The sequence below is a fragment of the Palaemon carinicauda genome, chromosome 1, assembly GCF_036898095.1.
Source record: "Palaemon carinicauda isolate YSFRI2023 chromosome 1, ASM3689809v2, whole genome shotgun sequence".
NCBI classification, from domain to species: Eukaryota; Metazoa; Arthropoda; class Malacostraca; order Decapoda; family Palaemonidae; genus Palaemon; species Palaemon carinicauda.
Window position 1 is genome coordinate 312,714,523 of NC_090725.1, and position 27,126 is coordinate 312,741,648.

The window sequence follows — 27,126 nt, forward strand, 5'->3', positions numbered from 1 at the left end:
ACTCAAACAAAATAAAACTCTTAAATTTAATTAAAGGTTTCAGAATAGTTTTTTTTTTAATTTAGGTTAAATATTTCTAAATTTCTTGAAAGGATGTTCGGTTTGGGTAACTATAAAAATCGTTTGAGAGTATCCTTAGAAGGACCGACCTTGTGTCAAAGGGCAACGACAAGGGGGTGAAAGTTTCGGTCCTTCCCAATTTCCCGCAACTTCAAGAGAGCCCTGAAGAAAAACAAACAAACATTCTATTACCCCCTAATAATAATAAACTTAAATAGTAACGACAAGGGGGTAACAACTGCAAAAACCTAAATTAGCATAAACACATCTCGAAAAATAAAATAAAGAATTAGAGTTAAAGGATCCTTCAAAAACTTATATTTATATATAGGAACATTACTTCCATGAAGCTGATCCTAGAAATTAGATTTTCGAGATGTTAAAATAAACGAATAGTATCCGAAGATAAAACAAATTACTTACAAATTATTGTGTAGTTTTTTATGCTTCAATAGGTATATATTTAGTTTAATAAGATATGTTAATATGAATCAGTAAATATAACGATTAAATTCAGGACTATTAAGCAAGTTTGCAAATAAGTGTGCAATCATTTCCATTGGTGAAATGATAAGAAGGCTAGGATCACTTTAGAAATAGACACCCATCATTTCGTTGTGACGTACCTTAAAGCCTTATCGGCACCTCGGAAGTTCGGCCATAAATGAAGTAAATCCTGTGTCTAAGATGGTAAGAGACATGTCTTCGTTGCTGGCAAGACTTGAGCAGGAGCGGTGATTTGGGCACAGTTCGTGGTAATTAGCCGTCCATTATTAATATAACCGTCGAGCTTGAAAGAAAAGCAACCGGCTCTATGTTGATTCCACCAACCAAACCAACTAACTGACTCGTACGAATTTTCCAAACGGACTCCACTACGACTGTCTCAGCTGCTCAGCGTTTCCTTTCCTCGAAAAACAAAAGAAACAAACAGTAGTAACTGCTCGTTAACAGCTGTTATACCTTCGAGACTTAAAAGGTGTTTACCGTCACAACGAAAATATAATTACATATTCCCTTTATAAGCTCGAAGTAAACATAGAAAAACTCAATTAAATTTACTAAATTATACTAATGATTACATTATTCAAATTAACAATAATTAAACCAAATATTAAACCTTTAAGAACGCATTATATAAGAACAATGATAAATAGAAGAAAAACATAAGTGATGTAATAATTTTACATCATTTTCAACACTCCAGGGAAGGGATTCAGTCTTTTTACAAAACATGTAAAAAGTTGAATTTAAAATGAAAACATGCATATTTACAATTACATATTTACAAAGTTATCAAACCATCTCAGTCTTGGAGCACATGCCTAGTCCTTTTCTCCGACTCGACTGCTGCCCTTCTCCTTGACCTTCCTCTAAATTTAGGTTTGGCATCTAATTCCTCATTAACTGAAGGATTGATCTCTTCAGCAATATCGGGTTTTAAAAGAGGGATGAGACTGGTTATATGCCTTTTCACCAGCTCATTTGTTTTACCTTTCAAAACGATAGCATTAGTCACCTCACCACTTGTATTCTTAATTACCTCTGTAATTTTTCCCATAGGATAGTTAAGGGGTTTTACATGAGTCTCTTTGATTAAAACAATATCACCTACATTAAGATGCTGATGATGACAAGGACGATATCGGTCCTTCTTATCAACTGCCTGTTTTATTAGGGTAGCTAAAAACTCCGAATGATAATTGTCTATGAGATTTTTTCTGATTGCATTTAGTTTTTGATAATTATTCTTTATCTTTTCTGACGGGGTGGTACCAAGAATATATTCAAGATCAATCTCAGGATCAGGCTGTAGATCAGGAATGACATTGATGGATAAGAGATCATAGCCATGAATAGGCCTTTCCGGAGTGATAGGGTGAGGAACAGGCTCGTTGCTCGAATCCCTTAATGCCTCTTTAAAAGCAATTTGACGCTTATCCACCAAGTGACAAGTTTGACTAACAACAAATTCAAAATCTCTAAATTCTAGAACATTTGTACCAATGGACTTATTTATCAAATGTTTGATCATCTTTATACATATCTCTACCAAAGAACCCATCTGACTGCAGCCTTTAAAATACCGATCAAATTTTATCGATTGTACACCAGCCTCATCAAAATGCATCTGGGTTTCAGGATCTTTAAGAAAATCCATTATGATGTTACCTCCTGCTACTATCTGTGTGCCTAAGTCACTTACACAAAACTGTGGCAATCCATAATCAAACGTGTGAAGCATAAAAGAACGAAGGAATTCTTTAACAGACATATCCACGCAAATCTTCAAATTGACTGCTCGAGTAAACATACAGGTAAGGCAAAGAACCCACACTTTTAGCTTTTTTATGTTCCTGTTTAACAGTATAAGGACCAAAGTAATCTATGTACACATACCCAAAAGGAATCTCAGAAGGATGCAATCTAACATCACGATATGGGGACTGATTCAGTTTCACAGAACGACCATTATACCTTTTGCACGTAACACAATCCTTAAGGACATTTTTAACAACTGAGAAATAGTGAGGTATCCAAAACTCTTTCCGCAGCTCTGCTAAAAGTGAATAACATCCAGCATGTTTCAGCCTTACATGCAAATCAAGAATTATCAACTTTGTTAACTCACTATGCTTGTGCAAAAGAATAGGGAAATAGCATCTTTCACCCTCTTTCCACCGATCACATTTGCTTCTCACCCTCAGAATTCCAACCTGATCAGGATAAACATTAAGCTGACTAACAAGATTGGGTATGTTCTTGACCCTTTTCAAATCAGACCCAAAATAATCAAAGACTTCAGGGAAATAGACAAGCTGATCTTTCAAAATTATGTGCATAACAGCCTCTTTGTAATACCCAGATTCAATAACCATCAAATCCTTACAAGTTGGTCTGTTCAACTTTGTGCGAGCCTTCCACTTATTCCAACATCTCAGAACCCTAGCAATTACAGCCACTAAATGGCGAAAGTCAGAATATCTGTTTGGAGAAACTAGATATTCAGATGATATGGAAAGTTTATTGCACTGTATATTATAATTACCAACGTCTTTGCTTTCAACATTATCATCATTGATCTTGAATAAAGGATTCGGGATGGTGAAACTCAGTACATTTTGACTTATTGCTACATCACTTGACTGAATTTGTGGTCCTGAGAAATAGTTAGTTTTCTTGAGTTGTTTGTATGATAAACATCTGGTTATGCAATCCCCAGGATTATTCTGCCCACTTGTGAAGGTAAAGTTCACAGGGAAGATTTCACAAAGCTGATTTATACGATGTAACCTATTCAAGATAAAATTGGATTTTCCCTGCATTTTATCAAGTTTACTAGCATAGGAATTTACCCAAGTTAACGCTACCAAACTATCAGAATACAAAGTCAGTGCTTTAATATTAATGGGAATGACACATGCAGGACCAGACAGTTCTTTATAAAGTTCCATAAGCATCTCTGTACCTAAACTAATAGCCTGTAACTCCAGGGAAGGGATTGATTTAGTCTTCAAATTTGTGTTCACAATTCTGTTTTTGGCCAATACAAAACTAACCTTACCTGTATCTATATTCTCAATATAAAGTACGGCTCCATACATGAGACTACTTGCATCAACACAAGCTAGTATCCTATAAGATGCATCTCTTTCCCCTACAAACCGTTCTACCATAATTTCTGGAGTTGCATTAGCTTGTCTTGAAATACAGTTCCACTCTTTCATTCGCTCTTGTGACAATGGATCATCCCATCCAAGTGATTTGTCACACTGTAAGCCATGCATAAAAACTCTAGATCTGTTAAAAACTGGTCCATTGAAATTATATAAATCAAAATTAGAGGCTATCGACCTGAGAATTAAACGTTTTGTATTGGCTGATCCCTCAAGAGCAATAGGTCTAGTTGACAATATATCATCTTGCCTATGCCACTGCAAGCCTAAAAGTTTAACTTTACTGTCAGTTTTGTTTTCAAGACCAGCATCAATATCCTCCTGAAGTGAACTATCATTAGTAACAATTTGTTGTAATTCCATCTTATAGGGCTCAAAAATAGATGGCAATACCTGATAAGCCCATTTCAATGTTGATGAATCACTACAAGTGAAAGCACCATTATCCATATAAAATAATTGATAAATCAACCTTTTCAAACATACAACCTCCTCAGAATTCCCTTCAGTATCCAGGACCAAAATCTTGTATAAACTCAACATCAAAATTGTTGGTGAACATCGTAATCCAAAACTCAATCGCACATTCTTATACCCCACAAGAGAAAAATCTCCTTTCTTTACATTACGATACCAAAGAAATAGTAATTTATTCTGATCAGAGGGATTCAGCTCTATTTGGTTAAAAGCTTTCCGGATGTCGAAGCATAGAAGCTTAGACCCAAATCTCAGGTGTAAAAGAGCTGAAGCAATCTTTTGGTTTAAACAAGGTCCAGAATGTATACTCTGATTATGACTAACAGTAGCTGGCTTAGACAAATCTTTTTCACAAATATTCGAGAGAAAAACTACTCTACACTTAGTGGTCTCCCTGTTTAGTTTAAACACACCCATGTGCGGTAAGAAACTATGCTCAGGATGTTCCTCCATATACTGATCCAAATTTGGAATCCTCTGTATTATACCAAGTTGTTCTTGTTCTTTAATGGCATCATCCATCAAATGTAAATGAAGCTCCTTCTTTCTTAACTTTTTTAAGTTAGATTTTAGCACAGCTTTAGCAAGATTGTAATTCCTACCAAGAAGATGAGATACTTTACTGTTCCATAAAAGAGGCATGGATATCCTGCCCCTTTCAGTACGAACAGAATGATTCAAAGCAAATCTAACAAGTTGATCATTGACCTCTGAAGAGCAGTTTTCGAATTCTAATTGGTCATAGTTTAATACCTTCTTCTCATCATATTTCATGAGAATTTCGTTTGCAGCTTTATTCAATTCAGTCTCCGAAATACTTCCATCATCTTTCAACACTGCAAAATTTGATTCAACATCAAGAGTTACCTCCTCTTCCATAAAGTTTGAATCATCACACAAGATGCTTGAACCAAAGCCTACATAGACAACAGAAGACTCTACAGACAAATAAGTAGAAATGTCCGAATTATTACCATTGTATGAGGCATAATTTAAATCAGGTAAGTATTTCAAATTAGAAATAGTGTTCTGCAGATTACCCAATAGCATAACCCCTAGAGCACATTGACTATAGACAGAGGGAATCGGCTGACCAAAATTTACCATTGAGCTCAAAAGACAATACATAGAATTTGTACCTAATATGAAATCAATGTTATTGATCTCCTCCTGATGGTTTAACAATTGATTGTCTGCCAAGACATAGCCTTTCTCAATAAACGCAGTTGCAATCCTAGAAAGCTGTGGAAGTTTCCAGTTTATATCAATAGATGGTACACAAAGGGCTTCAATCTTGAACCTTTCCTTACCTATCTCTACCTCTACTTCCACAAGCTTAGTTACATACTGCTTACTCGAGTTAAAACCGTTAACAGTCAAATGTACCCTTTCTTTTAACACCTTGAGATTACTAGTATTGGCTACAGCTTCCGTAATAAAATTAGTCTGGCAACCACTGTCTACAAGACACCTAATCTCGACCCGGTTACTTAGGTAACAAGTAAAAGTAGGCAAAATTGACTCTGTACTGGTAGTCCGTAAAGCACCTACTGATAGAATCATGCCACTAGAAACCTCCTCTTTGGGAGCAGATTTACAGTTTTTCCCTTTTTTGGACACTTTTTGACTCTGAGAGGTAACAGGGGTTGCTTCGATTTTATTGGTGGCACCCAGTAAACTCCTTTCTTCATTTCCATTTATACACAGATAGGTAAAATGCCATTTTCCACAATGAAAACATTTCTTTCGAAAAACAAATTTACAAGATTCGGTGGAATGATTGGCTATAGCGCACTTTAAACATCTTCCAATTTCCTTCAATTTGTCAACTTTGGCCTTTGGACTATCATAATACTTACACTTATAGATAGGATGAGAAGAGTCTCTTTCCTTGTCTAAAGCACATAAAGTACACTTAACTGAAGGCCCGTTAGTCTTGCTAAAATTGACATTAGTAGCCAAATTTGTTGTTGAAGATTTGATATTAAAACCTTTAGAATGATTCTTTGAATGGAAATTCTGGGTAGCTAATGAATATCGTTCTGCTGCCTCAAAAAATTTATCCTTTATTTCATCCAATGAAGGTCTGGTCTTATTTGTTATGATAGTCAACTGATTTTTGAAAGTATCATTCAAACCTTGCCAAAAGAAATAATTCAAAAAGTCATTAGTTTCAATTTTTTGCAACTTAACAGATTCAATACAGTTTTTCATCTGACTAATATAGGAAAATGGATCTGTGCTGTACGTTAATCTCATCTCTGCTATTTGTTTAATAGTATTGAATTTCTGCAGCGAACCAGAAGCCAAAGCTGCTAACAAAAGTTCCTTGGCATCATTATAAGTCTGTTTATCCACTTCAAGTGAACTCAACAAAACGGAAGCACGCCCCGAAACTTGTTGCTTTAACAACAACAACTTATCCCTATCCTTAAGCTGAAAGGAGCCTGTGGTATCCTCAAATTCTGTTAAGAATTTGTTTATATTTTCCCCTTCAGTGCTACTGAAAGTAGGAAGGGGAGCAGTAGGACTCTTAAGCAAACTCCTTGCAGCATCTAAGGTACTAGAAGTGAAAGAGACAGTATCTTCAAGGAAGGCTAACATTTCATTGAGTTTATCAATATAAGATTCACAATTCGCCAATTCCACTGTAAGTTTATCACTACTTTCTTCCTCTTGCCATATCAAGGCTTGAATTTTGCTATCATGGTCCCTCAAGTCATCAAGATACGATTTAAACTTAGCTTTGAGGACATGTTTCTCAGAGGTGGTTTTAGTTTGGAGTGAAATCTTATTGTTATAATACTTTGTCACTTGTCCTCGGATATATTTCCGACTATTGATTAAAAGAGACAAATTAGACATGATTACAAACTTTTATTTTTTCTGTAACAAAACCTCAAACAATCTTTCATCAATTTAAATAGATGATTTAAACCTACTGTATTTAAATGTACCGAATCTCTATACAACCTCTGGTTATGTAATCTCCCCTGGCTTTCCACCCTAAACAGAAAATCTTTACACTTTAAACCTAGTACAAACTTATTGAAATAGCGTCTAAGTAATTTATAGTGTTCTGTAAGAGGGGCATCAAACCTATTCCTGTTTACATGAAACCTCAGCTCTACTTGCGAGGCAATAAGGCAAGTATTTGGTAGTTTTTCACGAACTAAGATATAAAATGCTCTGCAATTTTCTTTGACTAAGGATAAGTCTATGTCAGCTTTTAAGTCATTACCTCCCAGATATACAATTAAATAGTCAGGATTATAAGATACCAAAGGATCTAAAAGACTAGTATTGATAAGAAAGATGGAAAATGTGGCACCTCTCCAACCAAAAAATGACACTTCAAATTTCACATTATCAATTTTTATTTCTGATCCCTCAAATCTCCTTTCGAGATCAGAAACATATGAATGTCCAAAGACTGCCAATTTCATAACAACCACAGATCAGTCAATGTCATCCAAGAAAATGTTGACGACAAAAATGAACAGTACAAAATAGAATAAGAAAATTTCAAATACAGAACAAGCCCAAATACCACTCCTACTCTCATCCAAACCAAGCAACCAAACCGAACTCCTTATTTGTATCCTGTCACGGTCGCCATCTTGAAAAAAGTTATCTATACAGGAAATTTTAGTAATAAAACTCAAACAAAATAAAACTCTTAAATTTAATTAAAGGTTTCAGAATAGTTTTTTTTTTAATTTAGGTTAAATATTTCTAAATTTCTTGAAAGGATGTTCGGTTTGGGTAACTATAAAAATCGTTTGAGAGTATCCTTAGAAGGACCGACCTTGTGTCAAAGGGCAACGACAAGGGGGTGAAAGTTTCGGTCCTTCCCAATTTCCCGCAACTTCAAGAGAGCCCTGAAGAAAAACAAACAAACATTCTATTACCCCCTAATAATAATAAACTTAAATAGTAACGACAAGGGGGTAACAACTGCAAAAACCTAAATTAGCATAAACACATCTCGAAAAATAAAATAAAGAATTAGAGTTAAAGGATCCTTCAAAAACTTATATTTATATATAGGAACATTACTTCCATGAAGCTGATCCTAGAAATTAGATTTTCGAGATGTTAAAATAAACGAATAGTATCCGAAGATAAAACAAATTACTTACAAATTATTGTGTAGTTTTTTATGCTTCAATAGGTATATATTTAGTTTAATAAGATATGTTAATATGAATCAGTAAATATAACGATTAAATTCAGGACTATTAAGCAAGTTTGCAAATAAGTGTGCAATCATTTCCATTGGTGAAATGATAAGAAGGCTAGGATCACTTTAGAAATAGACACCCATCATTTCGTTGTGACGTACCTTAAAGCCTTATCGGCACCTCGGAAGTTCGGCCATAAATGAAGTAAATCCTGTGTCTAAGATGGTAAGAGACATGTCTTCGTTGCTGGCAAGACTTGAGCAGGAGCGGTGATTTGGGCACAGTTCGTGGTAATTAGCCGTCCATTATTAATATAACCGTCGAGCTTGAAAGAAAAGCAACCGGCTCTATGTTGATTCCACCAACCAAACCAACTAACTGACTCGTACGAATTTTCCAAACGGACTCCACTACGACTGTCTCAGCTGCTCAGCGTTTCCTTTCCTCGAAAAACAAAAGAAACAAACAGTAGTAACTGCTCGTTAACAGCTGTTATACCTTCGAGACTTAAAAGGTGTTTACCGTCACAACGAAAATATAATTACATATTCCCTTTATAAGCTCGAAGTAAACATAGAAAAACTCAATTAAATTTACTAAATTATACTAATGATTACATTATTCAAATTAACAATAATTAAACCAAATATTAAACCTTTAAGAACGCATTATATAAGAACAATGATAAATAGAAGAAAAACATAAGTGATGTAATAATTTTACATCATTTTCAACACTCCAGGGAAGGGATTCAGTCTTTTTACAAAACATGTAAAAAGTTGAATTTAAAATGAAAACATGCATATTTACAATTACATATTTACAAAGTTATCAAACCATCTCAGTCTTGGAGCACATGCCTAGTCCTTTTCTCCGACTCGACTGCTGCCCTTCTCCTTGACCTTCCTCTAAATTTAGGTTTGGCATCTAATTCCTCATTAACTGAAGGATTGATCTCTTCAGCAATATCGGGTTTTAAAAGAGGGATGAGACTGGTTATATGCCTTTTCACCAGCTCATTTGTTTTACCTTTCAAAACGATAGCATTAGTCACCTCACCACTTGTATTCTTAATTACCTCTGTAATTTTTCCCATAGGATAGTTAAGGGGTTTTACATGAGTCTCTTTGATTAAAACAATATCACCTACATTAAGATGCTGATGATGACAAGGACGATATCGGTCCTTCTTATCAACTGCCTGTTTTATTAGGGTAGCTAAAAACTCCGAATGATAATTGTCTATGAGATTTTTTCTGATTGCATTTAGTTTTTGATAATTATTCTTTATCTTTTCTGACGGGGTGGTACCAAGAATATATTCAAGATCAATCTCAGGATCAGGCTGTAGATCAGGAATGACATTGATGGATAAGAGATCATAGCCATGAATAGGCCTTTCCGGAGTGATAGGGTGAGGAACAGGCTCGTTGCTCGAATCCCTTAATGCCTCTTTAAAAGCAATTTGACGCTTATCCACCAAGTGACAAGTTTGACTAACAACAAATTCAAAATCTCTAAATTCTAGAACATTTGTACCAATGGACTTATTTATCAAATGTTTGATCATCTTTATACATATCTCTACCAAAGAACCCATCTGACTGCAGCCTTTAAAATACCGATCAAATTTTATCGATTGTACACCAGCCTCATCAAAATGCATCTGGGTTTCAGGATCTTTAAGAAAATCCATTATGATGTTACCTCCTGCTACTATCTGTGTGCCTAAGTCACTTACACAAAACTGTGGCAATCCATAATCAAACGTGTGAAGCATAAAAGAACGAAGGAATTCTTTAACAGACATATCCACGCAAATCTTCAAATTGACTGCTCGAGTAAACATACAGGTAAGGCAAAGAACCCACACTTTTAGCTTTTTTATGTTCCTGTTTAACAGTATAAGGACCAAAGTAATCTATGTACACATACCCAAAAGGAATCTCAGAAGGATGCAATCTAACATCACGATATGGGGACTGATTCAGTTTCACAGAACGACCATTATACCTTTTGCACGTAACACAATCCTTAAGGACATTTTTAACAACTGAGAAATAGTGAGGTATCCAAAACTCTTTCCGCAGCTCTGCTAAAAGTGAATAACATCCAGCATGTTTCAGCCTTACATGCAAATCAAGAATTATCAACTTTGTTAACTCACTATGCTTGTGCAAAAGAATAGGGAAATAGCATCTTTCACCCTCTTTCCACCGATCACATTTGCTTCTCACCCTCAGAATTCCAACCTGATCAGGATAAACATTAAGCTGACTGACAAGATTGGGTATGTTCTTGACCCTTTTCAAATCAGACCCAAAATAATCAAAGACTTCAGGGAAATAGACAAGCTGATCTTTCAAAATTATGTGCATAACAGCCTCTTTGTAATACCCAGATTCAATAACCATCAAATCCTTACAAGTTGGTCTGTTCAACTTTGTGCGAGCCTTCCACTTATTCCAACATCTCAGAACCCTAGCAATTACAGCCACTAAATGGCGAAAGTCAGAATATCTGTTCGGAGAAACTAGATATTCAGATGATATGGAAAGTTTATTGCACTGTATATTATAATTACCAACGTCTTTGCTTTCAACATTATCATCATTGATCTTGAATAAAGGATTCGGGATGGTGAAACTCAGTACATTTTGACTTATTGCTACATCACTTGACTGAATTTGTGGTCCTGAGAAATAGTTAGTTTTCTTGAGTTGTTTGTATGATAAACATCTAGTTATGCAATCCCCAGGATTATTCTGCCCACTTGTGAAGGTAAAGTTCACAGGGAAGATTTCACAAAGCTGATTTATACGATGTAACCTATTCAAGATAAAATTGGATTTTCCCTGCATTTTATCAAGTTTACTAGCATAGGAATTTACCCAAGTTAACGCTACCAAACTATCAGAATACAAAGTCAGTGCTTTAATATTAATGGGAATGACACATGCAGGACCAGACAGTTCTTTATAAAGTTCCATAAGCATCTCTGTACCTAAACTAATAGCCTGTAACTCCAGGGAAGGGATTGATTTAGTCTTCAAATTTGTGTTCACAATTCTGTTTTTGGCCAATACAAAACTAACCTTACCTGTATCTATATTCTCAATATAAAGTACGGCTCCATACATGAGACTACTTGCATCAACACAAGCTAGTATCCTATAAGATGCATCTCTTTCCCCTACAAACCGTTCTACCATAATTTCTGGAGTTGCATTAGCTTGTCTTGAAATACAGTTCCACTCTTTCATTCGCTCTTGTGACAATGGATCATCCCATCCAAGTGATTTGTCACACTGTAAGCCATGCATAAAAACTCTAGATCTGTTAAAAACTGGTCCATTGAAATTATATAAATCAAAATTAGAGGCTATCGACCTGAGAATTAAACGTTTTGTATTGGCTGATCCCTCAAGAGCAATAGGTCTAGTTGACAATATATCATCTTGCCTATGCCACTGCAAGCCTAAAAGTTTAACTTTACTGTCAGTTTTGTTTTCAAGACCAGCATCAATATCCTCCTGAAGTGAACTATCATTAGTAACAATTTGTTGTAATTCCATCTTATAGGGCTCAAAAATAGATGGCAATACCTGATAAGCCCATTTCAATGTTGATGAATCACTACAAGTGAAAGCACCATTATCCATATAAAATAATTGATAAATCAACCTTTTCAAACATACAACCTCCTCAGAATTCCCTTCAGTATCCAGGACCAAAATCTTGTATAAACTCAACATCAAAATTGTTGGTGAACATCGTAATCCAAAACTCAATCGCACATTCTTATACCCCACAAGAGAAAAATCTCCTTTCTTTACATTACGATACCAAAGAAATAGTAATTTATTCTGATCAGAGGGATTCAGCTCTATTTGGTTAAAAGCTTTCCGGATGTCGAAGCATAGAAGCTTAGACCCAAATCTCAGGTGTAAAAGAGCTGAAGCAATCTTTTGGTTTAAACAAGGTCCAGAATGTATACTCTGATTATGACTAACAGTAGCTGGCTTAGACAAATCTTTTTCACAAATATTCGAGAGAAAAACTACTCTACACTTAGTGGTCTCCCTGTTTAGTTTAAACACACCCATGTGCGGTAAGAAACTATGCTCAGGATGTTCCTCCATATACTGATCCAAATTTGGAATCCTCTGTATTATACCAAGTTGTTCTTGTTCTTTAATGGCATCATCCATCAAATGTAAATGAAGCTCCTTCTTTCTTAACTTTTTTAAGTTAGATTTTAGCACAGCTTTAGCAAGATTGTAATTCCTACCAAGAAGATGAGATACTTTACTGTTCCATAAAAGAGGCATGGATATCCTGCCCCTTTCAGTACGAACAGAATGATTCAAAGCAAATCTAACAAGTTGATCATTGACCTCTGAAGAGCAGTTTTCGAATTCTAATTGGTCATAGTTTAATACCTTCTTCTCATCATATTTCATGAGAATTTCGTTTGCAGCTTTATTCAATTCAGTCTCCGAAATACTTCCATCATCTTTCAACACTGCAAAATTTGATTCAACATCAAGAGTTACCTCCTCTTCCATAAAGTTTGAATCATCACACAAGATGCTTGAACCAAAGCCTACATAGACAACAGAAGACTCTACAGACAAATAAGTAGAAATGTCCGAATTATTACCATTGTATGAGGCATAATTTAAATCAGGTAAGTATTTCAAATTAGAAATAGTGTTCTGCAGATTACCCAATAGCATAACCCCTAGAGCACATTGACTATAGACAGAGGGAATCGGCTGACCAAAATTTACCATTGAGCTCAAAAGACAATACATAGAATTTGTACCTAATATGAAATCAATGTTATTGATCTCCTCCTGATGGTTTAACAATTGATTGTCTGCCAAGACATAGCCTTTCTCAATAAACGCAGTTGCAATCCTAGAAAGCTGTGGAAGTTTCCAGTTTATATCAATAGATGGTACACAAAGGGCTTCAATCTTGAACCTTTCCTTACCTATCTCTACCTCTACTTCCACAAGCTTAGTTACATACTGCTTACTCGAGTTAAAACCGTTAACAGTCAAATGTACCCTTTCTTTTAACACCTTGAGATTACTAGTATTGGCTACAGCTTCCGTAATAAAATTAGTCTGGCAACCACTGTCTACAAGACACCTAATCTCGACCCGGTTACTTAGGTAACAAGTAAAAGTAGGCAAAATTGACTCTGTACTGGTAGTCCGTAAAGCACCTACTGATAGAATCATGCCACTAGAAACCTCCTCTTTGGGAGCAGATTTACAGTTTTTCCCTTTTTTGGACACTTTTTGACTCTGAGAGGTAACAGGGGTTGCTTCGATTTTATTGGTGGCACCCAGTAAACTCCTTTCTTCATTTCCATTTATACACAGATAGGTAAAATGCCATTTTCCACAATGAAAACATTTCTTTCGAAAAACAAATTTACAAGATTCGGTGGAATGATTGGCTATAGCGCACTTTAAACATCTTCCAATTTCCTTCAATTTGTCAACTTTGGCCTTTGGACTATCATAATACTTACACTTATAGATAGGATGAGAAGAGTCTCTTTCCTTGTCTAAAGCACATAAAGTACACTTAACTGAAGGCCCGTTAGTCTTGCTAAAATTGACATTAGTAGCCAAATTTGTTGTTGAAGATTTGATATTAAAACCTTTAGAATGATTCTTTGAATGGAAATTCTGGGTAGCTAATGAATATCGTTCTGCTGCCTCAAAAAATTTATCCTTTATTTCATCCAATGAAGGTCTGGTCTTATTTGTTATGATAGTCAACTGATTTTTGAAAGTATCATTCAAACCTTGCCAAAAGAAATAATTCAAAAAGTCATTAGTTTCAATTTTTTGCAACTTAACAGATTCAATACAGTTTTTCATCTGACTAATATAGGAAAATGGATCTGTGCTGTACGTTAATCTCATCTCTGCTATTTGTTTAATAGTATTGAATTTCTGCAGCGAACCAGAAGCCAAAGCTGCTAACAAAAGTTCCTTGGCATCATTATAAGTCTGTTTATCCACTTCAAGTGAACTCAACAAAACGGAAGCACGCCCCGAAACTTGTTGCTTTAACAACAACAACTTATCCCTATCCTTAAGCTGAAAGGAGCCTGTGGTATCCTCAAATTCTGTTAAGAATTTGTTTATATTTTCCCCTTCAGTGCTACTGAAAGTAGGAAGGGGAGCAGTAGGACTCTTAAGCAAACTCCTTGCAGCATCTAAGGTACTAGAAGTGAAAGAGACAGTATCTTCAAGGAAGGCTAACATTTCATTGAGTTTATCAATATAAGATTCACAATTCGCCAATTCCACTGTAAGTTTATCACTACTTTCTTCCTCTTGCCATATCAAGGCTTGAATTTTGCTATCATGGTCCCTCAAGTCATCAAGATACGATTTAAACTTAGCTTTGAGGACATGTTTCTCAGAGGTGGTTTTAGTTTGGAGTGAAATCTTATTGTTATAATACTTTGTCACTTGTCCTCGGATATATTTCCGACTATTGATTAAAAGAGACAAATTAGACATGATTACAAACTTTTATTTTTTCTGTAACAAAACCTCAAACAATCTTTCATCAATTTAAATAGATGATTTAAACCTACTGTATTTAAATGTACCGAATCTCTATACAACCTCTGGTTATCTAATCTCCCCTGGCTTTCCACCCTAAACAGAAAATCTTTACACTTTAAACCTAGTACAAACTTATTGAAATAGCGTCTAAGTAATTTATAGTGTTCTGTAAGAGGGGCATCAAACCTATTCCTGTTTACATGAAACCTCAGCTCTACTTGCGAGGCAATAAGGCAAGTATTTGGTAGTTTTTCACGAACTAAGATATAAAATGCTCTGCAATTTTTTTGACTAAGGATAAGTCTATGTCAGCTTTTAAGTCATTACCTCCCAGATATACAATTAAATAGTCAGGATTATAAGATACCAAAGGATCTAAAAGACTAGTATTGATAAGAAAGATGGAAAATGTGGCACCTCTCCAACCAAAAAATGACACTTCAAATTTCACATTATCAATTTTTATTTCTGATCCCTCAAATCTCCTTTCGAGATCAGAAACATATGAATGTCCAAAGACTGCCAATTTCATAACAACCACAGATCAGTCAATGTCATCCAAGAAAATGTTGACGACAAAAATGAACAGTACAAAATAGAATAAGAAAATTTCAAATACAGAACAAGCCCAAATACCACTCCTACTCTCATCCAAACTAAGCAACCAAACCGAACTCCTTATTTGTATCCTGTCACGGTCGCCATCTTGAAAAAAGTTATCTATACAGGAAATTTTAGTAATAAAACTCAAACAAAATAAAACTCTTAAATTTAATTAAAGGTTTCAGAATAGTTTTTTTTTTTAATTTAGGTTAAATATTTCTAAATTTCTTGAAAGGATGTTCGGTTTGGGTAACTATAAAAATCGTTTGAGAGTATCCTTAGAAGGACCGACCTTGTGTCAAAGGGCAAAGACAAGGGGGTGAAAGTTTCGGTCCTTCCCAATTTCCCGCAACTTCAAGAGAGCCCTGAAGAAAAACAAACAAACATTCTATTACCCCCTAATAATAATAAACTTAAATAGTAACGACAAGGGGGTAACAACTGCAAAAACCTAAATTAGCATAAACACATCTCGAAAAATAAAATAAAGAATTAGAGTTAAAGGATCCTTCAAAAACTTATATTTATATATAGGAACATTACTTCCATGAAGCTGATCCTAGAAATTAGATTTTCGAGATGTTAAAATAAACGAATAGTATCCGAAGATAAAACAAATTACTTACAAATTATTGTGTAGTTTTTTATGCTTCAATAGGTATATATTTAGTTTAATAAGATATGTTAATATGAATCAGTAAATATAACGATTAAATTCAGGACTATTAAGCAAGTTTGCAAATAAGTGTGCAATCATTTCCATTGGTGAAATGATAAGAAGGCTAGGATCACTTTAGAAATAGACACCCATCATTTCGTTGTGACGTACCTTAAAGCCTTATCGGCACCTCGGAAGTTCGGCCATAAATGAAGTAAATCCTGTGTCTAAGATGGTAAGAGACATGTCTTCGTTGCTGGCAAGACTTGAGCAGGAGCGGTGATTTGGGCACAGTTCGTGGTAATTAGCCGTCCATTATTGATATAACCGTCGAGCTTGAAAGAAAAGCAACCGGCTCTATGTTGATTCCACCAACCAAACCAACTAACTGACTCGTACGAATTTTCCAAACGGACTCCACTACGACTGTCTCAGCTGCTCAGCGTTTCCTTTCCTCGAAAAACAAAAGAAACAAACAGTAGTAACTGCTCGTTAACAGCTGTTATACCTTCGAGACTTAAAAGGTGTTTACCGTCACAATGAAAATATAATTACATATTCCCTTTATAAGCTCGAAGTAAACATAGAAAAACTCAATTAAATTTACTAAATTATACTAATGATTACATTATTCAAATTAACAATAATTAAACCAAATATTAAACCTTTAAGAACGCATTATATAAGAACAATGATAAATAGAAGAAAAACATAAGTGATGTAATAATTTTACATCATTTTCAACACTCCAGGGAAGGGATTCAGTCTTTTTACAAAACATGTAAAAAGTTGAATTTAAAATGAAAACATGCATATTTACAATTACATATTTACAAAGTTATCAAACCATCTCAGTCTTGGAGCACATGCCTAGTCCTTTTCTCCGACTCGACTGCTGCCCTTCTCCTTGACCTTCCTCTAAATTTAGGTTTGGCATCTAATTCCTCATTAACTGAAGGATTGATCTCTTCAGCAATATCGGGTTTTAAAAGAGGGATGAGACTGGTTATATGCCTTTTCACCAGCTCATTTGTTTTACCTTTCAAAACGATAGCATTAGTCACCTCACCACTTGTATTCTTAATTACCTCTGTAATTTTTCCCATAGGATAGTTAAGGGGTTTTACATGAGTCTCTTTGATTAAAACAATATCACCTACATTAAGATGCTGATGATGACAAGGACGATATCGGTCCTTCTTATCAACTGCCTGTTTTATTAGGGTAGCTAAAAACTCCGAATGATAATTGTCTATGAGATTTTTTCTGATTGCATTTAGTTTTTGATAATTATTCTTTATCTTTTCTGACGGGGTGGTACCAAGAATATATTCAAGATCAATCTCAGGATCAGGCTGTAGATCAGGAATGACATTGATGGATAAGAGATCATAGCCATGAATAGGCCTTTCCGGAGTGATAGGGTGAGGAACAGGCTCGTTGCTCGAATCCCTTAATGCCTCTTTAAAAGCAATTTGACGCTTATCCACCAAGTGACAAGTTTGACTAACAACAAATTCAAAATCTCTAAATTCTAGAACATTTGTACCAATGGACTTATTTATCAAATGTTTGATCATCTTTATACATATCTCTACCAAAGAACCCATCTGACTGCAGCCTTTAAAATACCGATCGAATTTTATCGATTGTACACCAGCCTCATCAAAATGCATCTGGGTTTCAGGATCTTTAAGAAAATCCATTATGATGTTACCTCCTGCTACTATCTGTGTGCCTAAGTCACTTACACAAAACTGTGGCAATCCATAATCAAACGTGTGAAGCATAAAAGAACGAAGGAATTCTTTAACAGACATATCCACGCAAATCTTCAAATTGACTGCTCGAGTAAACATACAGGTAAGGCAAAAAACCCACACTTTTAGCTTTTTTATGTTCCTGTTTAACAGTATAAGGACCAAAGTAATCTATGTACACATACCCAAAAGGAATCTCAGAAGGATGCAATCTAACATCACGATATGGGGACTGATTCAGTTTCACAGAACGACCATTATACCTTTTGCACGTAACACAATCCTTAAGGACATTTTTAACAACTGAGAAATAGTGAGGTATCCAAAACTCTTTCCGCAGCTCTGCTAAAAGTGAATAACATCCAGCATGTTTCAGCCTTACATGCAAATCAAGAATTATCAACTTTGTTAACTCACTATGCTTGTGCAAAAGAATAGGGAAATAGCATCTTTCACCCTCTTTCCACCGATCACATTTGCTTCTCACCCTCAGAATTCCAACCTGATCAGGATAAACATTAAGCTGACTGACAAGATTGGGTATGTTCTTGACCCTTTTCAAATCAGACCCAAAATAATCAAAGACTTCAGGGAAATAGACAAGCTGATCTTTCAAAATTATGTGCATAACAGCCTCTTTGTAATACCCAGATTCAATAACCATCAAATCCTTACAAGTTGGTCTGTTCAACTTTGTGCGAGCCTTCCACTTATTCCAACATCTCAGAACCCTAGCAATTACAGCCACTAAATGGCGAAAGTCAGAATATCTGTTCGGAGAAACTAGATATTCAGATGATATGGAAAGTTTATTGCACTGTATATTATAATTACCAACGTCTTTGCTTTCAACATTATCATCATTGATCTTGAATAAAGGATTCGGGATGGTGAAACTCAGTACATTTTGACTTATTGCTACATCACTTGACTGAATTTGTGGTCCTGAGAAATAGTTAGTTTTCTTGAGTTGTTTGTATGATAAACATCTAGTTATGCAATCCCCAGGATTATTCTGCCCACTTGTGAAGGTAAAGTTCACAGGGAAGATTTCACAAAGCTGATTTATACGATGTAACCTATTCAAGATAAAATTGGATTTTCCCTGCATTTTATCAAGTTTACTAGCATAGGAATTTACCCAAGTTAACGCTACCAAACTATCAGAATACAAAGTCAGTGCTTTAATATTAATGGGAATGACACATGCAGGACCAGACAGTTCTTTATAAAGTTCCATAAGCATCTCTGTACCTAAACTAATAGCCTGCAACTCCAGGGAAGGGATTGATTTAGTCTTCAAATTTGTGTTCACAATTCTGTTTTTGGCCAATACAAAACTAACCTTACCTGTATCTATATTCTCAATATAAAGTACGGCTCCATACATGAGACTACTTGCATCAACACAAGCTAGTATCCTATAAGATGCATCTCTTTCCCCTACAAACCGTTCTACCATAATTTCTGGAGTTGCATTAGCTTGTCTTGAAATACAGTTCCACTCTTTCATTCGCTCTTGTGACAATGGATCATCCCATCCAAGTGATTTGTCACACTGTAAGCCATGCATAAAAACTCTAGATCTGTTAAAAACTGGTCCATTGAAATTATATAAATCAAAATTAGAGGCTATCGACCTGAGAATTAAACGTTTTGTATTGGCTGATCCCTCAAGAGCAATAGGTCTAGTTGACAATATATCATCTTGCCTATGCCACTGCAAGCCTAAAAGTTTAACTTTACTGTCAGTTTTGTTTTCAAGACCAGCATCAATATCCTCCTGAAGTGAACTATCATTAGTAACAATTTGTTGTAATTCCATCTTATAGGGCTCAAAAATAGATGGCAATACCTGATAAGCCCATTTCAATGTTGATGAATCACTACAAGTGAAAGCACCATTATCCATATAAAATAATTGATAAATCAACCTTTTCAAACATACAACCTCCTCAGAATTCCCTTCAGTATCCAGGACCAAAATCTTGTATAAACTCAACATCAAAATTGTTGGTGAACATCGTAATCCAAAACTCAATCGCACATTCTTATACCCCACAAGAGAAAAATCTCCTTTCTTTACATTACGATACCAAAGAAATAGTAATTTATTCTGATCAGAGGGATTCAGCTCTATTTGGTTAAAAGCTTTCCGGATGTCGAAGCATAGAAGCTTAGACCCAAATCTCAGGTGTAAAAGAGCTGAAGCAATCTTTTGGTTTAAACAAGGTCCAGAATGTATACTCTGATTATGACTAACAGTAGCTGGCTTAGACAAATCTTTTTCACAAATATTCGAGAGAAAAACTACTCTACACTTAGTGGTCTCCCTGTTTAGTTTAAACACACCCATGTGCGGTAAGAAACTATGCTCAGGATGTTCCTCCATATACTGATCCAAATTTGGAATCCTCTGTATTATACCAAGTTGTTCTTGTTCTTTAATGGCATCATCCATCAAATGTAAATGAAGCTCCTTCTTTCTTAACTTTTTTAAGTTAGATTTTAGCACAGCTTTAGCAAGATTGTAATTCCTACCAAGAAGATGAGATACTTTACTGTTCCATAAAAGAGGCATGGATATCCTGCCCCTTTCAGTACGAACAGAATGATTCAAAGTAAATCTAACAAGTTGATCATTGACCTCTGAAGAGCAGTTTTCGAATTCTAATTGGTCATAGTTTAATACCTTCTTCTCATCATATTTCATGAGAATTTCGTTTGCAGCTTTATTCAATTCAGTCTCCGAAATACTTCCATCATGTTTCAACACTGCAAAATTTGATTCAACATCAAGAGTTACCTCCTCTTCCATAAAGTTTGAATCATCACACAAGATGCTTGAACCAAAGCCTACATAGACAACAGAAGACTCTACAGACAAATAAGTAGAAATGTCCGAATTATTACCATTGTATGAGGCATAATTTAAATCAGGTAAGTATTTCAAATTAGAAATAGTGTTCTGCAGATTACCCAATAGCATAACCCCTAGAGCACATTGACTATAGACAGAGGGAATCGGCTGACCAAAATTTACCATTGAGCTCAAAAGACAATACATAGAATTTGTACCTAATATGAAATCAATGTTATTGATCTCCTCCTGATGGTTTAACAATTGATTGTCTGACAAGACATAGCCTTTCTCAATAAACGCAGTTGCAATCCTAGAAAGCTGTGGAAGTTTCCAGTTTATATCAATAGATGGTACACAAAGGGCTTCAATCTAGAACCTTTCCTTACCTATCTCTACCTCTACTTCCACAAGCTTAGTTACATACTGCTTACTCGAGTTAAAACCGTTAACAGTCAAATGTACCCTTTCTTTTAACACCTTCAGATTACTAGTATTGGCTACAGCTTCCGTAATAAAATTAGTCTGGCAACCACTGTCTACAAGACACCTAATCTCGACCCGGTTACTTAGGTAACAAGTAAAAGTAGGCAAAATTGACTCTGTACTGGTAGTCCGTAAAGCACCTACTGATAGAATCATGCCACTAGAAACCTCCTCTTTGGGAGCAGATTTACAGTTTTTCCCTTTTTTGGACACTTTTTGACTCTGAGAGGTAACAGGGGTTGCTTCGATTTTATTGGTGGCACCCAGTAAACTCCTTTCTTCATTTCCATTTATACACAGATAGGTAAAATGCCATTTTCCACAATGAAAACATTTCTTTCGAAAAACAAATTTACAAGATTCGGTGGAATGATTGGCTATAGCGCACTTTAAACATCTTCCAATTTCCTTCAATTTGTCAACTTTGGCCTTTGGACTATCATAATACTTACACTTATAGATAGGATGAGAAGAGTCTCTTTCCTTGTCTAAAGCACATAAAGTACACTTAACTGAAGGCCCGTTAGTCTTGCTAAAATTGACATTAGTAGCCAAATTTGTTGTTGAAGATTTGATATTAAAACCTTTAGAATGATTCTTTGAATGGAAATTCTGGGTAGCTAATGAATATCGTTCTGCTGCCTCAAAAAATTTATCCTTTATTTCATCCAATGAAGGTCTGGTCTTATTTGTTATGATAGTCAACTGATTTTTGAAAGTATCATTCAAACCTTGCCAAAAGAAATAATTCAAAAAGTCATTAGTTTCAATTTTTTGCAACTTAACAGATTCAATACAGTTTTTCATCTGACTAATATAGGAAAATGGATCTGTGCTGTACGTTAATCTCATCTCTGCTATTTGTTTAATAGTATTGAATTTCTGCAGCGAACCAGAAGCCAAAGCTGCTAACAAAAGTTCCTTGGCATCATTATAAGTCTGTTTATCCACTTCAAGTGAACTCAACAAAACGGAAGCACGCCCCGAAACTTGTTGCTTTAACAACAACAACTTATCCCTATCCTTAAGCTGAAAGGAGCCTGTGGTATCCTCAAATTCTGTTAAGAATTTGTTTATATTTTCCCCTTCAGTGCTACTGAAAGTAGGAAGGGGAGCAGTAGGACTCTTAAGCAAACTCCTTGCAGCATCTAAGGTACTAGAAGTGAAAGAGACAGTATCTTCAAGGAAGGCTAACATTTCATTGAGTTTATCAATATAAGATTCACAATTCGCCAATTCCACTGTAAGTTTATCACTACTTTCTTCCTCTTGCCATATCAAGGCTTGAATTTTGCTATCATGGTCCCTCAAGTCATCAAGATACGATTTAAACTTAGCTTTGAGGACATGTTTCTCAGAGGTGGTTTTAGTTTGGAGTGAAATCTTATTGTTATAATACTTTGTCACTTGTCCTCGGATATATTTCCGACTATTGATTAAAAGAGACAAATTAGACATGATTACAAACTTTTATTTTTTCTGTAACAAAACCTCAAACAATCTTTCATCAATTTAAATAGATGATTTAAACCTACTGTATTTAAATGTACCGAATCTCTATACAACCTCTGGTTATCTAATCTCCCCTGGCTTTCCACCCTAAACAGAAAATCTTTACACTTTAAACCTAGTACAAACTTATTGAAATAGCGTCTAAGTAATTTATAGTGTTCTGTAAGAGGGGCATCAAACCTAATCCTGTTTACATGAAACCTCAGCTCTACTTGCGAGGCAATAAGGCAAGTATTTGGTAGTTTTTCACGAACTAAGATATAAAATGCTCTGCAATTTTCTTTGACTAAGGATAAGTCTATGTCAGCTTTTAAGTCATTACCTCCCAGATATACAATTAAATAGTCAGGATTATAAGATACCAAAGGATCTAAAAGACTAGTATTGATAAGAAAGATGGAAAATGTGGCACCTCTCCAACCAAAAAATGACACTTCAAATTTCACATTATCAATTTTTATTTCTGATCCCTCAAATCTCCTTTCGAGATCAGAAACATATGAATGTCCAAAGACTGCCAATTTCATAACAACCACAGATCAGTCAATGTCATCCAAGAAAATGTTGACGACAAAAATGAACAGTACAAAATAGAATAAGAAAATTTCAAATACAGAACAAGCCCAAAAACCACTCCTACTCTCATCCAAACCAAGCAACCAAACCGAACTCCTTATTTGTATCCTGTCACGGTCGCCATCTTGAAAAAAGTTATCTATACAGGAAATTTTAGTAATAAAACTCAAACAAAATAAAACTCTTAAATTTAATTAAAGGTTTCAGAATAGTTTTTTTTTTTAATTTAGGTTAAATATTTCTAAATTTCTTGAAAGGATGTTCGGTTTGGGTAACTATAAAAATCGTTTGAGAGTATCCTTAGAAGGACCGACCTTGTGTCAAAGGGTAACGACAAGGGGGTGAAAGTTTCGGTCCTTCCCAATTTCCCGCAACTTCAAGAGAGCCCTGAAGAAAAACAAACAAACATTCTATTACCCCCTAATAATAATAAACTTAAATAGTAACGACAAGGGGGTAACAACTGCAAAAACCTAAATTAGCATAAACACATCTCGAAAAATAAAATAAAGAATTAGAGTTAAAGGATCCTTCAAAAACTTATATTTATATATAGGAACATTACTTCCATGAAGCTGATCCTAGAAATTAGATTTTCGAGATGTTAAAATAAACGAATAGTATCCGAAGATAAAACAAATTACTTACAAATTATTGTGTAGTTTTTTATGCTTCAATAGGTATATATTTAGTTTAATAAGATATGTTAATATGAATCAGTAAATATAACGATTAAATTCAGGACTATTAAGCAAGTTTGCAAATAAGTGTGCAATCATTTCCATTGGTGAAATGATAAGAAGGCTAGGATCACTTTAGAAATAGACACCCATCATTTCGTAGTGACGTACCTTAAAGCCTTATCGGCACCTCGGCAGTTCGGCCATAAATGAAGTAAATCCTGTGTCTAAGATGGTAAGAGACATGTCTTCGTTGCTGGCAAGACTTGAGCAGGAGCGGTGATTTGGGCACAGTTCGTGGTAATTAGCCGTCCATTATCAATATAACCGTCGAGCTTGAAAGAAAAGCAACCGGCTCTATGTTGATTCCACCAACCAAACCAACTAACTGACTCGTACGAATTTTCCAAACGGACTCCACTACGACTGTCTCAGCTGCTCAGCGTTTCCTTTCCTCGAAAAACAAAAGAAACAAACAGTAGTAACTGCTCGTTAACAGCTGTTATACCTTCGAGACTTAAAAGGTGTTTACCGTCACAACGAAAATATAATTACATATTCCCTTTATAAGCTCGAAGTAAACATAGAAAACCTCAATTAAATTTACTAAATTATACTAATGATTACATTATTCAAATTAACAATAGTTAAACCAAATATTAAACCTTTAAGAACGCATTATATAAGAACAATGATAAATAGAAGAAAAACATAAGTGATGTAATAATTTTACATCATTTTCAACACTCCAGGGAAGGGATTCAGTCTTTTTACAAAACATGTAAAAAGTTGAATTTAAAATGAAAACATGCATATTTACAATTACATATTTACAAAGTTATCAAACCATCTCAGTCTTGGAGCACATGCCTAGTCCTTTTTTCCGACTCGACTGCTGCCCTTCTCCTTGACCTTCCTCTAAATTTAGGTTTGGCATCTAATTCCTCATTAACTGAAGGATTGATCTCTTCAGCAATATCGGGTTTTAAAAGAGGGATGAGACTGGTTATATGCCTTTTCACCAGCTCATTTGTTTTACCTTTCAAAACGATAGCATTAGTCACCTCACCACTTGTATTCTTAATTACCTCTGTAATTTTTCCCATAGGATAGTTAAGGGGTTTTACATGAGTCTCTTTGATTAAAACAATATCACCTACATTAAGATGCTGATGATGACAAGGACGATATCGGTCCTTCTTATCAACTGCCTGTTTTATTAGGGTAGCTAAAAACTCCGAATGATAATTGTCTATGAGATTTTTTCTGATTGCATTTAGTTTTTGATAATTATTCTTTATCTTTTCTGACGGGGTGGTACCAAGAATATATTCAAGATCAATCTCAGGATCAGGCTGTAGATCAGGAATGACATTGATGGATAAGAGATCATAGCCATGAATAGGCCTTTCCGGAGTGATAGGGTGAGGAACAGTCTCGTTGCTCGAATCCCTTAATGCCTCTTTAAAAGCAATTTGACGCTTATTCACCAAGTGACAAGTTTGACTAACAACAAATTCAAAATCTCTAAATTCTAGAACATTTGTACCAATGGACTTATTTATCAAATGTTTGACCATCTTTATACATATCTCTACCAAAGAACCCATCTGACTGCAGCCTTTAAAATACCGATCAAATTTTATCGATTGTACACCAGCCTCATCAAAATGCATCTGGGTTTCAGGATCTTTAAGAAAATCCATTATGATGTTACCTCCTGCTACTATCTGTGTGCCTAAGTCACTTACACAAAACTGTGGCAATCCATAATCAAACGTGTGAAGCATAAAAGAACGAAGGAATTCTTTAACAGACATATCCACGCAAATCTTCAAATTGACTGCTCGAGTAAACATACAGGTAAGGCAAAGAACCCACACTTTTAGCTTTTTTATGTTCCTGTTTAACAGTATAAGGACCAAAGTAATCTATGTACACATACCCAAAAGGAATCTCAGAAGGATGCAATCTAACATCACGATATGGGGACTGATTCAGTTTCACAGAACGACCATTATACCTTTTGCACGTAACACAATCCTTAAGGACATTTTTAACAACTGAGAAATAGTGAGGTATCCAAAACTCTTTCCGCAGTTCTGCTAAAAGTGAATAACATCCAGCATGTTTCAGCCTTACATGCAAATCAAGAATTATCAACTTTGTTAACTCACTATGCTTGTGCAAAAGAATAGGGAAATAGCATCTTTCACCCTCTTTCCACCGATCACATTTTGCTTCTCACCCTCAGAATTCCAACCTGATCAGGATAAACATTAAGCTGACTGACAAGATTGGGTATGTTCTTGAGCCTTTTCAAATCAGACCCAAAATAATCAAAGACTTCAGGAAAATAGACAAGCTGATCTTTCAAAATTATGTGCATAACAGCCTCTTTGTAATACCCAGATTCAATAACCATCAAATCCTTACAAGTTGGTCTGTTCAACTTTGTGCGAGCCTTCCAATTATTCCAACATCTCAGAACCCTAGCAATTACAGCCACTAAATGGCGAAAGTCAGAATATCTGTTCGGAGAAACTAGATATTCAGATGATATGGAAAGTTTATTGCACTGTATATTATAATTACCAACGTCTTTGCTTTCAACATTATCATCATTGATCTTGAATAAAGGATTCGGGATGGTGAAACTCAGTACATTTTGACTTATTGCTACATCACTTGACTGAATTTGTGGTCCTGAGAAATAGTTAGTTTTCTTGAGTTGTTTGTATGATAAACATCTAGTTATGCAATCCCCAGGATTATTCTGCCCACTTGTGAAGGTAAAGTTCACAGGGAAGATTTCACAAAGCTGATTTATACGATGTAACCTATTCAAGATAAAATTGGATTTTCCCTGCATTTTATCAAGTTTACTAGCATAGGAATTTACCCAAGTTAACGCTACCAAACTATCAGAATACAAAGTCAGTGCTTTAATATTAATGGGAATGACACATGCAGGACCAGACAGTTCTTTAT